Here is a 14,896-nt window from a genome sequence, read left to right on the forward strand (position 1 = left end):
TCAGCCCCTTATTTGTATTATTCTAGAAGCTCGTGCACTTGTGACACCAATTCTGGAATGGTATTTAGACACCGTTGTTTTTATGGATTATTCACTATATTTCAGAATTTACATCCGCAATTGTTCTTTGTTATTAATAAACTTAAAAAAAATAGATAATATTATCCTAACGTTGGCTTTCCAAGCAAGTGAAATGTTAGGCGCCATCACGGTCCGAATGTGGGAATTTTGGGTCGAGACAAGCACCAATCTTATCAACCGAGATTTTGAATCTTTCTTGCTCATAAGATAGCGAAGTGCCGCATGATCTGTATGAACAATAACCTTTGCACCCATCAAGTATGGGCGGAACTTCTCAATAGCAAACACAATGGCAAGGAGATCTTTATCGGTAATGGTGTAATTTACTTGGGCATCATTCATGGTCTTACTAGCATAGTAGACCAGATGAAAAATCTTGTTGATACATTGCCCCAAAACTGCTCCAACCGCTACATCACTAGCATCGCACATGAGCTCAAAAGGAATACTCTAATTAGGAACGATGATAATAGGAGTTGTTGTCAACTTGAACTTCAGTAATTCAAAGGTTCTTATGCAATCATCATTGAAGTGAAATTTAGCATCTTTCTCCAAAAGCTTGCACAAGGGGTTCACCACTTTGGAAAAATCCTTTATGAAGCGCCGGTAGAACCCCGCGTGACCCAAGAAACTTCTCACTCCTTTCACGGATGTTGGAGGTGGAAGTTTAGAAATCACCTCTATTTTCGCCTTGTCGACTTCAATGCCTTTCTTTGAAATTTTGTGGCCAAGGACAATGCCCTCCCCGACCATGAAATGGCATTTCTCCCAATTCAACACCAAGTTCATTTCTTCACACCTTGCTAATACTTTATCCAAATTTGCCAAGAAATCATCAAAGGAATCCCCGACTACCAAAAAGTCATCCATGAAGACTTCAAGGTAGTCCTCTACCATATCCGTAAATATCGCCATCATACACCATTGAAAAGTGACATGTGCATTGCACAAGCTAAATGTCATCCGCTTGAAAGCAAAAGTGCCATAGGGACAAGTGAAAGTTATTTTCTCTTGATCTTCTGGGGCAATAAGGATTTGATTGTAGCCCGAATATCCATCTAGAAAGCAATAGAATGTCCGGCCATCCAACCTATCATGCATTTGGTCTAGAAAGGGTAGTGGTAAATGATCTTTCCTTATGACTTTGTTTAGCTTCCGATAGTCCATACAAACTCTCCACCTGGTCACCGTTCTTGTTGGAATCAACTCGTTCTTATCATTTGTGAACGCAGTTATGCCTCCCTTCTTCGGGACATATTGCACTAGAGAAGTCCACAAACTGTCAGAAATAGGGTAGACTACCCCGACATCCAACCATTTGATAATCTCCTTTTTGACCACGTCTTGCATAGCATCATTGAGTCTCCTTTGATGTTCAATGGATGGCTTGTCATCGTCCTCCAAGTTAATCTTGTGCATGCAAAATGCTAGGCTTAATCCCCGAATATACGCCAAAGTCCACCAATAGCTTTCTTCCTCTTGTGGAGCACCGCCAATGTAGAGTCAACCTGCACGTTAGTCAAACAAGAGGAAAGAATAACTGGTAAAGTAGAACAAGGTCCAAGGAATTCATACCTGAGATGTGGAGGCAATGGCTTCAACTCTAAGATAGGAGGCTCTTCAATTGAAGGCTTTGTAGGAGGAGTTTTCCTATTCTCAAGATCCAAGAAAAGCTTTCGGGGTGCATAGTTGTACGACCCCGTTCCTTGAAAAGAATTAACACATTCCATGAAGCCATCCATCTCGTCATCATTAAAATTGAGCAAGACGGCCTCCAACATGTCACCCACATTAATCGTGGCACTTGTATCATCAATAATCACATCGGTCACCATGTCCACGAACGAACACACTTAATTGCTATTCGGTTGCCTCATAGATTTGCACACGTAGAGCACTACCTTTTCATCACCCACCCAAAAAGTGAGGTCACCGGCATCCACATCAACAAGATCCTTCCCCGTAGTAAGGAAAGGTCTACCAAGAATAATCGGGACCTCATAGTCCACTTCACAATCAAGAATATCAAAATTCGCCGGGAGAATGAACTTGTCAACTCGAACCAATACATCCTCAATCACCCCCAACGATCTCTTAATTGTACAATCGGCCATTTATAATCTTATAGATGTGGATCTTGGTTGCCCAATTCCCAATGTCTTGAAAATCGAATAGGGCATCAAATTGATACTCGCCCTAAGACCACAAAGAGCTTTTGCAAACTCGGCACTTCCAATGGTACAAGGGATTGTGAAAGCACCGGGATTTTACAACTTAGGAGCCATCGAATGCACAATTGCACTCACTTGGTACATGACTTTGATAGTTTCAAAATTCATGGATCGCTTCTTTGTCGCCAAGTCCTTCATAAATTTTGCATATCTGGGCATTTGCTTCAAGGCTTAAACTAATGGTACATTTATCGAGAGACTCTTCATCATATCAATGAACTTTTTTAATTGATTCTCGCTGTTTTTCTTGGCAAGCCTTTGAGGATAGGGAGGAGGTGGCTTAGGTAATGTTGCCTTAGCTTTTTTCTTTACCGGTTCCGATATGTCAATCACATGATCCCTAGATGGGTTCACATCCTCTTGAGTCTCTTCCACCGTGTCATCAATATCAATCCACACTTCCTCATTTGCACGGAAAACATTGTGTGGGATCTCCTCTTCCTCTACCAGTTGCTCATCATCCACAAGTTGCCTTTGACTTGATGTAGGTGCATTCCCACCTCTTCCACTTCTTGTAATAACGGCCATGGCATGCCGCGTATTGTTCCCACCCTTCGGGTTCACCACCGTATCACTTGGTATAGCCCCCTTAGGACGAGAATTTAAAGCCTGAGAGATTTGACCCATTTGCACTTCTAAGTTTCGTATTGACGTGTCGTGTGAAGCAAGTTGGGCATTGGAATCGGCATTCTTCTCCATCATTTGCTTGAACATGTTCTCAATATGACTCATTTCATTGTTGGAGGAACTAGGATCATGAGAAGGATAAGGAGGTGAGTGGCTCGGTTGTTGATTCATCGGGGGCCTTTGAAAATCCGACCCCCGATTTTTTTGGTTGTTGTTCCACCCTCCTTGGTTGTTGCCTCCCCAATTGCCTTGATTGTTAATGTTTTGCCAATTCCTTTGGTTATTGCTTCCACTCCAATTGGCTTAATTGTTTCCACTATTTCAATTACCTTGGTTGTTAGAATTCTAATTGCCTTGATTATTTAAAGGTCTCCATTGTTGTTGACTAGGGCCGTGGAAGTTGTTTCTTTGCCCTTGAAAGTTGTTCACATATTGGACCTCTTCGTCTTGATCATTATAAGAATCACCTTGATCAAATCCACTATCATCTTTGTCACGACCCGAAATTCCTGCCTTCGGAGCATGATGGCCCCTAACATTTCACTTGCTTGAAAAGCCAACGTTAGAATAATATTAGCCATTTCTAAACAATTTTTAAATTTATTAATAACAAAGAAATAAATGCAGAAGTAAGGTCTGAAATATAGTGAATAATCCATAAAAATAATGGTGTCTAAATACCATCCCGGAATTGGTATCATAAGTGCACGAGCTTCTAGAATAATATAAATAAAGGTCTGAATAAAATAAAGCTGTCTGGAAACAAACACACAGCCAAAGTAAAGTAGACGGGGACTTCAGAACTGCGGACGTCGTGCAGTTATACCTCAAGTCTCTTCTGGTAGCTGAAATACGAGCAAGTCTATGGTACGCCGCTGGGACCAACTCCAAAATCTGCACAAAAAGTGCAGAGTGTAGTATCAGTACAACCGACCCCATGTACTAGTAAGTGCTAAGTCTAACCTCGACGAAGTAGTGACGAGGCTAAGGCGGTTCACTTACTTTAACCTGTACGCAATATTAGTAACAACAACAAATAATAGAAATAAATCAGGTAACTCATTTATAACAATTGGAGCCAACTCAGCAGTCATAATCCATTATTATTTCAATCAATTTCCGTTGCAACGTGCAAACCGCTCCCACAATGTATTCATATTCAATCCTCCAATATATTTATTTTAGTCAAGTATATATATAGACTTTTAAATAAGTCTGTTGCGGCATTCAATCCGATCCCCCAATATAAACTTTTAACAAGTCTGTTGTGGCGTGCAACACGTTCCTCCAATATGAACTTTTTAATAAGTCTGTTATGGCGTGCAACCCGATCCTCCAATATATGGACTTTTTAAATAGTCTATTGCGGCGTGCAACCCGATCCCCCAATATATTCATTTCAATCAATTCTGTTGCGGCGTGCAACCCGCTCCTCTAATATATTCATTTACCAATTCTTATAGAAGAAATTACCCCAATAGATGCAACAATTAATTCAAAAATTTTAAGGCAACAAGCATAGAATAATTATGAAACAAACAATGACAAATAGCAATTTATTATGGAAATCAGAGAGAAAATAGGCAGTTTAATATTTAATATGCTAAATGTCAAGTAGCAATTAATACACATATTCAAATAAGATGTAACAATTAATGCAGGAATTCAAGAATTAATATTTGACAAAGAATAGGAGAGAAACAATTATTATAACAATTAATTCATAATTTAAAACAATTATGATTTTTCAAGTAAATATGCAAACAATTAATTTGACGACGTATAGACACTCGTCACCTCGCCTATACGATTCACATGCATTTTACATAACAAATAGTTTGAGGGTTCTATTCCCTCAAGTCAAGTTTAACCACGACAGTTACCTCGCTTTCCAAATTCTAATAAATTATTCGACCACATCTTTTTCTTTTGAATTTGTCTCTAGAAGAATCAAATCTATTTATAAACAATTCGATATACTCAATAGGAGTCATAGGAATTAATTCCATATGAATTTAATAATATTTCGTATAAAAAATCGAAAATTCATTTAAATATTCGACAGTGGGACCCACATCTCAAATCCCATAAAAACTCGTGAAATGCGAACACCCGTTCTGCTACGAGTTCAACCATACAAAAATTATCCAATTCTGATGTCAAATGGACTTTCAAAGCTTAAATTTTTGTTTTTGGAAGATTTTATAAAAATTCCAATTTCTTCCCTCTAAATCTGAAATAAATGATGAATATAGACATAGATTTATGAAATACAATCACTATATGATAAATAACACTTACCGAATTCAAAATCGTGAAAAACTCCTTTGAAATCGCCCCTAAACCGAGTTTTAATTGAGGGTTTGTGAAAAATGGGAAAAATCCCATTTTGGTTCTGTTTTAAGTCACAGGCGTCAGGCCTTCTTTGCGTTCGCGATGGGCCTATCACGTTCACGATGAGTAGCAGCCCATGGCTTTCGCGTTCGCGAGTCCTCCTTTGCGTTCGCGAAGGCTTTTCCCCCCTGTCCTTCACGTTCACGTGCCCGTGCTCACGTTCGCGTAGAAGGACGACTGACCCCTCCCCCGGGCCTCTAAAGCTTCGCGTTCGCGAAGGGTAAAGTCCCCATAGCTTCGCTTCCGCGAAGAAGGAAAATTCAGCAAGCCCAGTTTGCTCTTCACGTTCGTGAGAGTACATTCGCAAACGCGATGAAGGAAATACAAGAAGCCTGAAGTTGCAGAAAAGTAGATTTTTCTAAGTTCAAAATCATCCCGTAGCTTATCCGAAACTCACCCGATCCCTCGGGGCTCCAAACCAAACATGCACACAAGTCCAAAAACCTCATACAAACTTGTTCGCGCAATCAAATCACCAAAATAACACCTAGAACTACGAATCGGACACCAAATCAAAGGAAAATTTCAAGGAAAATTTAAAACTTATATTTTTAAAATCCGGGCGTCCGAATCACGTCCAATCCACTGCGATTCTCACCAAATTCGGCAGACAAGTCATAAATATTATAGTGGACCTATACCGGGCTCCAGAACCAAAATATGGACCCGGTGTCAATAAATCCAACATCAGTAAATTTTTAAAAATCATTAAGCTTTCAAACTTTTAATGTTTCTTCAAAATTCCATATCTCGGGCTAGGGACCTCGGAATTCGATTCTGGGCATACGCCCAAGTCCCAAATAACAATACAAACCTACCGAAACTGTCAAAGCACTGATCCGAGTCCATTTTCTCAAAATGTTGACCAAAGTCATCTCAGCTGAGTTTTAAAGATCTATTTCACCTTTCAATCCATTTTTCACATAAAAACTTTCCGGAAAATTGTACGGACTGCGCACGCAAGTTGAGGAGTGATAAATAGTGCTTTTCGAGGTCTTAGAATACAGAATTAATTATTAAATTTAAAGATAAAATTTTGGGTCATCACATTCTCCACCTCTAAAACAAACGTTCATCCTCGAACGGAGTTAGAAAAAGTACCTGAGCTGGAGAAAAGGTGTGGATATTTACTCCGCATGTCCGACTCGGACTCCCAGGTAGATGCCTCTACCGGCTGACCTCTCCATTGCACCCGAAATGAAGGATAACTCTTAGACCTCAACTGTCGGACCTTCCGGGATAGAATAGCCACCGGCTCCTCCTCGTAAGTAAAATCTTTGTCCAATTGGACTGAACTAAAATTTAACACATGGGACGGATCACCATGATATTTCCGGAGCATAGACACATGGAACACCGGATGAACCGCTGATAAACTAGGTGGTAATGCAAGCCTATAGGCTACTTCACCCACCCTTTCAAGAATTTCAAAGGGTCTGATATACCTAGGACTCAACTTGCCCTTCTTTCCGAACCTCATTACACCTTTCATAGGTGAAATCCGGAGCAATATTCTTTCTCCAAACATGAATGCAATATCATGAACTTTATGGTCGACATAACTCTTTAGCCTAGACTGAGCTGTGCAAAGTTGATCCTGAATAATCTTGACCTTATCCAAGGCATCTTGTACCAAATCAGTACCCAATAACCGAGCCTCTCCCGATTCAAACCAGCCAATTGGCGAACGACATCGCCTTCCGTATAATGTCTCATATGGAGCCATCTGAATGCTCGACTAGTAGCTATTATTATAAACAAACTCCGCAAGTGGAAAGAAATGATCCCAAGAACCTCCAAAGTCTATAACACAAGCAAGAAGCATATCTTCCAATATCTGAATAGTGCGCTCTGATTGTCCGTCTGTCTATGGATGAAATGATGTACTCAACCCAACCCGCGTGCCTAACTCACGCTGTACAACCCTCCAGAAGTGTGAGGTAAACTGCGTACCTCGATCTAAAATAATAGACACGGGCACACCGTGAAGGCGGACAATCTCACGAATGTAAATTTCAGCCAACCTCTCTAAAGAATAGGTAACTGCCACTGGAATGAAATGTGCTGACTTGGTCAACCTGTCCACAATGACCCAAACTGCGTCAAATTTTCTCTGAGTCCGTGGGAGCCCAACAACAAAATCCATAGTGATACGCTCCCACTTCCACTCAAGAATTTCTAACTTTTGAAGCAAACCACCAGGTCTCTAATGCTCGTACTTAATTTGCTGACAATTCAGACACTGAGCCACATATGAAACTATATCCTTTTTCATTCTCTTCCACCAATAATGTTGCTGCAAATCTTCATACTTTTTAGCGGTACCTGGATGAATAGAATACCTGGAACTGTGTGCCACTTCAAGAATTAATTCATGAAGCCCGTCAATATTAGGCATACAAATACGACACTACATTCGTAGAACTCCATCCTCTCCCACAGCAACATGTTTGGCATCACCGTACCGCACCATGTCCTTAAGGACTAGTAAATGAGGATCATCATACTGCCTCTCTATGATGCGCTCATATAAAGAAGACTGAGCGACTGTGCAAGCTAGAACCCGACTGGGTTCTGAAATATCTAACCTCACGAATTGATTAGCCAAAGTATGAACATCTACAGCTAATGGCCTCTCACCAACCGAAATATATGCAAGACTGTCCATACTCACAGCCTTTCTACTCAAAGCACCGTCCAACACATTGGCCTTTCCGGGGTGATACAAAATGGTGATATCGTAGTCGTTAAACAACTCCAACCATCTTCTCTATCTCAAATTAAGATCTTTTGTTTGAACAGATACTGAAGGCTACGATGATCAGTAAATACCACACACAAGACACCGTAGAGGTAATGCCTCCAAATCTTCAACGCATGAACAATGGCTGCCAGTTCTAAGTCATGAACAGGATAATTCTTCTTGTGAAATTTCAACTGCCGTAACGCATATGCAATCACCCTGCCATCTTGCATTAATAGTGCACCAAGCCCAATATGAGATGCGTCATAATATATCATATACGATCCTGAACCTGTGGGTAATACCAACACTGGTGACGTAGTCAAAGCAGTCTTGAGCTTCTGAAAGCTCAACTCACACTCGTTTGACCATCTGAATGGGACACCTTTCTGGGTCAGTCTGGTCAATGGGCTTGCTATAGATGAAAACCCTTCCACGAACCGACGATAATAACCTGCCAAACCTAGGAAACTACGGATCTCTGTAACTGAAGTAGGTCTAGGCCAATTATGAACAGCCTCAATCTTTTTAGGATCCACCTTTATGCCTTCTGCTGATACAACATGTCCCAAAAAGGCAACTTAGTCTTACCAAAACTCAAATTTTGAAAATTTGGCATATAACTGATTATTCTTCAAAGTATAAAGCACACTCCGAAGATGCTGCTCATACTCCTCTCGACTGCTGGAGTAAATCAAGATATCATCAATGAATACAACCACAAAAGAATCCAAATAGGGCTTGAACATCCGATTCATCAAATCCATAAATGTTGCTAGGGCATTTGTCAACCCAAATGACATCACTAGGAATTCGTAATGCCCATACCGAGTCTGAAAAGCTGTTTTAGGGACATCAGATGCCCTAATCTTTAACTGACGGTAACCAGACCTCAAATCGATCTTTGAAAACACCTTGGCACCCTGAAGCTGATCAAATAAGTCATCAATTCTTGGCAGCGGATATTTGTTTTTGATAGTGGCCTTGTTCAACTGCCGATAATCTATACACATCCGCATAGAACCATCTTTCTTCTTTACAAATAATACTGGTGCACCCCAAGGCGAGACACTGGGTCTAATGAATCCCTGATCAAGCAAGTCTTGTAAATGCTCCTTCAATTTTTTCAACTCCGGCAGGGCCATACGGTATGGTGAAATAGAAATGGGCTGAGTGCATGGAGCCAAATCAATACAGAAGTCAATATCTCTGTTGGGTGGCATCCCCGGTAGATCTGCAGGAAATACTTCTGAAAATTCACGAACAACTGGTACTAAAGCCATACAAGGAACATCTGCACTGGGATCGCGAATATAAGCCAAATAGGCTAGACACCCTTTCTCTACCATACGCCGAGCTTTCATATAAGAAACAACCCTGCTGGCAGAATGACCAGGAGTTCCTTTCCACTCTAACCGAGGTAACCCTGACATGGCTAGGGTCAATGTCTTGGCATGACAATCCAATATAGCATGATAAGGGGACAACCAATCCATACCCAAGATGACATTAAAATCTACCATATCAAGAAGTAAAAGATCCACACTAGTCTCAAGACTACCAATAATAATCACACGAACGATAGACATGATCTACTACCACAGAGTCTCCCACTGGTGTAGATACACAAACAGAAACACTCAAAGAATCACAAGGCACAACCAAATATGAAGCAAAACAGGAGGACACATAGGAATAAGTAGATCCTGGATCAAATAGAACTGAAGCATCTCTATGGAAAACTAGAATAATACCTGTGATCACAGCATCAGATGACTCGGCCTCAGGACTAGCGGGAAAAGCATAAAATCGGGGCTGAGCCCCACCACTCTGAACTGCATCTCTGGGATGACTTCTAACTGGCTGGCCTCCACCTTTAACAGTTTGACCTCCACCTCTAATGGCTTGACCTCCACCTCTAATGGCCTGACCTCCATCTCTAGCTAGCTGAGTAGGCGGTGAAGCAACCGGTGCCGGTATGATGGCACGTGAATCCTGCCGAGATCTGTTACTCGCCAACCTAGGGCAATACCTCCTGATGTGACCAATGTTCCCACACTCATAACACCCATCTTGATGTCGTGGCTGCTGAAGTTGAAGCTTACCCAAATAGGTCGGATAACTGCTGTAGTAACTCTAGAGAGGCAGTGCACTGATAGGAGCTGAATGTGCACTGAATGCTGGCTGCCCATAGTAAGGCATAATAGGACCGTGACTACCTGAAGCACCATGAGATGCATGAAGTTCTGAATGAAACGGTCTGGGAGGATGACCCCTACCAAAATTACCCCTGCCTCTGGACGAGGAACCACTCTAACCACCGAACTGACGAGGCCTCTTATCAGACCTTTGCCCTCTCTCCTGTGCAAGAACCATCTCAATCCTCCTCGCGACATTAGCAGCCGCCTAAAAAGAAATCTCACTTTTGGTCTCTTGGCCTTCTGAAGCCTAATAGGGTGAGTGAGTCCCTCAATAAACCTCCTCACTCTCTCTCCCTCAGTAGGTAGTAAAAGGAGAGCATGACAGGCCAAATCCACAAAACGGGACTCATACTGAGTAATAGTCATACTGCCTTACTGTAGACACTCAAATTGCTTGCGGAAATCCTCTCTTAGTGTGATAGGAAGGAACTTCTTCAGAAATAGCTGAGAGAACTTCTCCCAGGTTAGTGTAGGTGATCCAAATGGTCTGGTCAATGTATAATCTCTCCACCACCTCTTGGCGGAATCCGTCATCTGAAATACAGCAAAATCAACCAGATTGGTCTCAACTATACCCATGTTCCGCAGCACCTCGTGGCAACGTTCAAGATAATCATGTGGGTCCTCAGAAGGTGTACCACTGAAGTGAACTGGAAAGAGCTTAGTAAACTTATCCATTCTCAATAAGGCCTCAAAAGACATGGCGGGTCTATCGCCGATCTGTGCCACAATTACTGGCTGAACTACCCCAACTGGCGGGGCTGCTGGAACCTGATTCTAGGGAGCCATCTGCTCCGGAGCGGGAGTAGTGGGAGTTTGTGCTCCTCCCCCGGCTTGTGAAACGACTGGTGCTACTAGAAATGTACCATTCTAGGCCACGCCCTCCATAAGACTTACCAGACGGACTAGAGCGTCCTGAAGCACTGGAGTGGCTATGAATCCTTCCGGGACCTGAACTGGTCCAACTGGTACATTCTGAACTGGAACTTCCTCCTGAAGATCCACCTGAGGTTCTACAACAGGTGCAGCTGTTCGAGCTCTGGACTGAGCTCTAACTCTGCTTCTGCCTCGACCTGTAGCACGACCTCGGCCTCGACCTCTACCCCTGGCAATAGTTGCCACCGGGGGTTCTAGTCCCTGTCCATCGGTAGAGGTATTACGTGTTCTCACCATCTGCGAGAAAATAAGAGTAGAATGGTTCAATCATCGATAATAGAATAAAATCGCACGACATAATAAGAAAGAAGTGATATTGTTCCTAAACTTCATAGCCTCTGAGAGATAAGTACAGACGTCTCTGTACCGATCCTTCAGACTCTACTAAGATTGCTCGTGACTCGTGAGACCTATGTAACCTAGTGCTCTGATACCAACGGTCACGACCAGAAATTCCCACCTTCGGACCGTGATGGCGACTAACATTTCACTTGCTAGGAAAGCCATCATTAGAATAATATTAGCCATATTTAAATAATTTTTAAATTTATTAATAACAAAAAAATAAATGCGGAAGTAAGGTGAGAAATATAGTGAATAATCCATAAAAATAACGGTGTCTAAATACCATCCCAGAATTGGTGTCACAAGTGCACGAGCTTCTAGAATAATACAAATAAAGGTCTGAATAAAATAAAGTTGTTTGGAACAAACACACAGCCAAAGTAAAGTAGATGAGGACTTCAGAACTGCGGACGCCGTGCAGTTATACTTCAAGTCTCCTCTGGTAGCTGAAATCCGAGCAAGTCTATGGTACGCCGCTGGGACCTACTCCGAAATCTGCACAAGAAGTGCAGAGTGTAGTATCAGTATAACCGATCTCATGTACTGGTAAGTGCTGAGCCTAACCTCGACGAAGTAGTGACGAGGCTAAGGCGATTCACTTACTTTAGCCTGTACGCAATATTAGTAACAATAACAAATAATATAAATAAATCAGGTAACTCATTTATAACAATTGGAGCCAACTCAGTAGTTATAATCCATTATTATTTGGCAGAATACATAAACAAACACCTAAAGTTGGTCCCAGATATCTCTCTCACACTCCAACTTACTAGGTGACCATCTAGACACTTTATGCTGGTTTAAGCGTCTCATGGACACCCGAATGCAGCAGGTCACATGCGTGAATTACAAAAGCAAATGACGTGGCAAATGAACAAATCAGCAAACGACACATGTATTTTTTAAAATAATAATAATAATAACCATTTTTTAAGTTGAGAAAACCCTTAGCCCCCCACCCCCCACCCCTGACCTAATCTTCATCTTCATGAGAACTTATCCCACCGTCCCTTCACCCCTTTTATTATTTGTCTTCTTCATCCAAAATTTCACCAAAAATACCACCTCCACGCTCATTCTTCCTCACCGTCAGCCACCAGAACGTCAACCATCCATCTCCCAAACTTAGAATTTGAACTATTTTGTGGTGATCAAAAGAATCAGAGAATGGGTATGAAATTATTTTCATGCCCACTCTCCAAATATAAAAGTGTTGGAATTTATTGTTTTTTATAACCGGAATTCATGGCAGAAGTAAAGACATGGAAATTACTCTCTTTTTTTAAAGTGATGAATAAGAAGGACGAAGGTGAAATTTGGGCAGCCCCAATTTCATTTTATAAGCTTCTTTTAGACAACCTCGGTTTCATTATCACCGTCGATGCCGAAGATTGAAGATTTCCCATTAATGGGCGAAATGGATGGACATTATTTTGTGGTGTTAAATTTGGATTGTTGCGTAACAGAGATATTTTTGGTGACCCCATTTTGAGGATCTTTCTTGTCTTTGAGCATGACCAGTAATGCGATAATAAAAATTAATGTAACATTAAGAATTTTGGGCTTCTTAATTTTCTGTTGATATATGGAATTGAGCGTTTGTGAAGCTTAAAACTTGTGAAAATGGTGGAAAAAGTCACCAGATATTTTGAGGTAGGAAGCAGAAGAAGGCGGGATCCACATGACAAAAAACTAATGTAAAAATATAATTTTAAGGGTCTTCAAGCGCTCAAATATGAGTGAGACACACTCATTCTGCCATGTCACCTCGGATTGTTTACTAGACATACTAAAAATCAACATAAAGTGTCGTATGGTCACTTGATAAGTTGTAGTGTGAGAGAGATATTTGGGGCCAACTTTAGGCGTCTGTTTATATATTTTGCCTTATTATTTCAATCAATTTCTGTTGCAACGTGCAAACCGCTCTCACAATATATTCATATTCAATCCTCCAATATATTTATTTTATTCAAGTGTGTATATATATATATATATATATATATATATATATATAGACTTTTAAATAAGTTTGTTGCGTCGTGCAATCCGATCCCCCAATATAGACTTTTAACAAGTCTGTTGAGGCGTGCAACCCGATCCTCTAATATGGACTTTTTAGTAAGTCTGTTGCGGCATGCAACCCGATCCTCCAATATATGAACTTTTTAAATAGTCTGTTGCGGCGTGCAACCTGCTCCTCCTATATATTCATTTACCAATTCTTATAGAAGAAATTGCCCCAATAAATACAATAATTAATATAAAATTTTAAGGCAACAAGCATAGAATAATTATGATTTAATTATGAAACAAACAATGACAAATAGCAATTTATTATGGAAATCAGGGAGAAAATAGGCAGTTTAATATTTAATATACTAAATATCAAGTAGCAATTAATACACATATTCAAATAAGATGTAACAATTAATGCAGGAATTCAAGAATTAATATTTGATAAAGAATAGGAGAGAAATAATTATTATAACAATTAATTCATGATTTAAAATAATTTATGATTTTTTAAGTAAATATGCAAATAATTAATTTGACGACGTATAGACACTCGTCATCTCGCCTATACGCCATTCACATGCATTTCACATAACAAATAGTTTAAGGGTTCTATTCCCTCAAGTCAAGATTAACCACGAAACTTACTTCGCTTTGCAAATTCCAATAAATTATTTTACCACAACTTTTCCTTTTGAATTTTTCTCCAAAAGCGTCAAATCTATTCACAAACAATTCGATATACTCAATACGAATTATAGGAATTAATTCCATATGAATTTAATAATTTTCCGGATAAAAATCTGAAATTTATTTAAATATTCGACAGTGGGACCCACGTCTCAAATCCTGGAAAAACTCACGAAATTCGAACACCCGTTCCGCTACGAGTTCAACCATACAAAAATTATCCAATTCCGATGTAAAATAGACCTTCAAATCTTAAATTTTCGTTTTTGGAAGATTTTATAAAACTTCCAATCTCTTCCCTCTAAATCCGAAATAAATAATGAATATAGACTTAGATTTGTGAAATACAATCACTATATGATAAAGAATACTTACCCAATTCGAAATCGTGAAAAAACTCTTTTGCAATCTATAACGACCCAACCGGTCGTTTTGACTGTTAGAACCCCGTTCTCCTAAATAAAATTTTTCATATGTATTTTTAATAATTTATGACTCGCGGGGATAGTTGGTTCGGCATTTGAAAGTGTGTGGGTTGAAATCGGAACATTTGGTTCCTTAAGTTAGCTTTAAATGGAAAAGGTTGACTTCGGTCAACATTTTGAGAAAACGACCTCGGAATCGGGATT

At 40.3% G+C, this 14,896-nt stretch overlaps 1 long non-coding RNA gene across 1 annotated transcript; it reads right to left on the bottom strand.

Moving 5' to 3' along the window:
• Positions 1 to 11,795: 11,795 nt before the first annotated feature.
• Positions 11,796 to 13,229, bottom strand: LOC138896435 (uncharacterized). Its single transcript, XR_011409533.1, has 2 exons — positions 12,649 to 13,229; positions 11,796 to 12,053 (listed from the first exon to the last, which is right to left on the bottom strand). It is a non-coding gene; the product is annotated as an uncharacterized lncRNA (long non-coding RNA).
• Positions 13,230 to 14,896: the final 1,667 nt, after the last annotated feature.

Source organism: Nicotiana tomentosiformis, chromosome 7 (assembly GCF_000390325.3).
Source record: "Nicotiana tomentosiformis chromosome 7, ASM39032v3, whole genome shotgun sequence".
In the NCBI taxonomy this organism is placed as follows: Eukaryota; Viridiplantae; Streptophyta; class Magnoliopsida; order Solanales; family Solanaceae; genus Nicotiana; species Nicotiana tomentosiformis.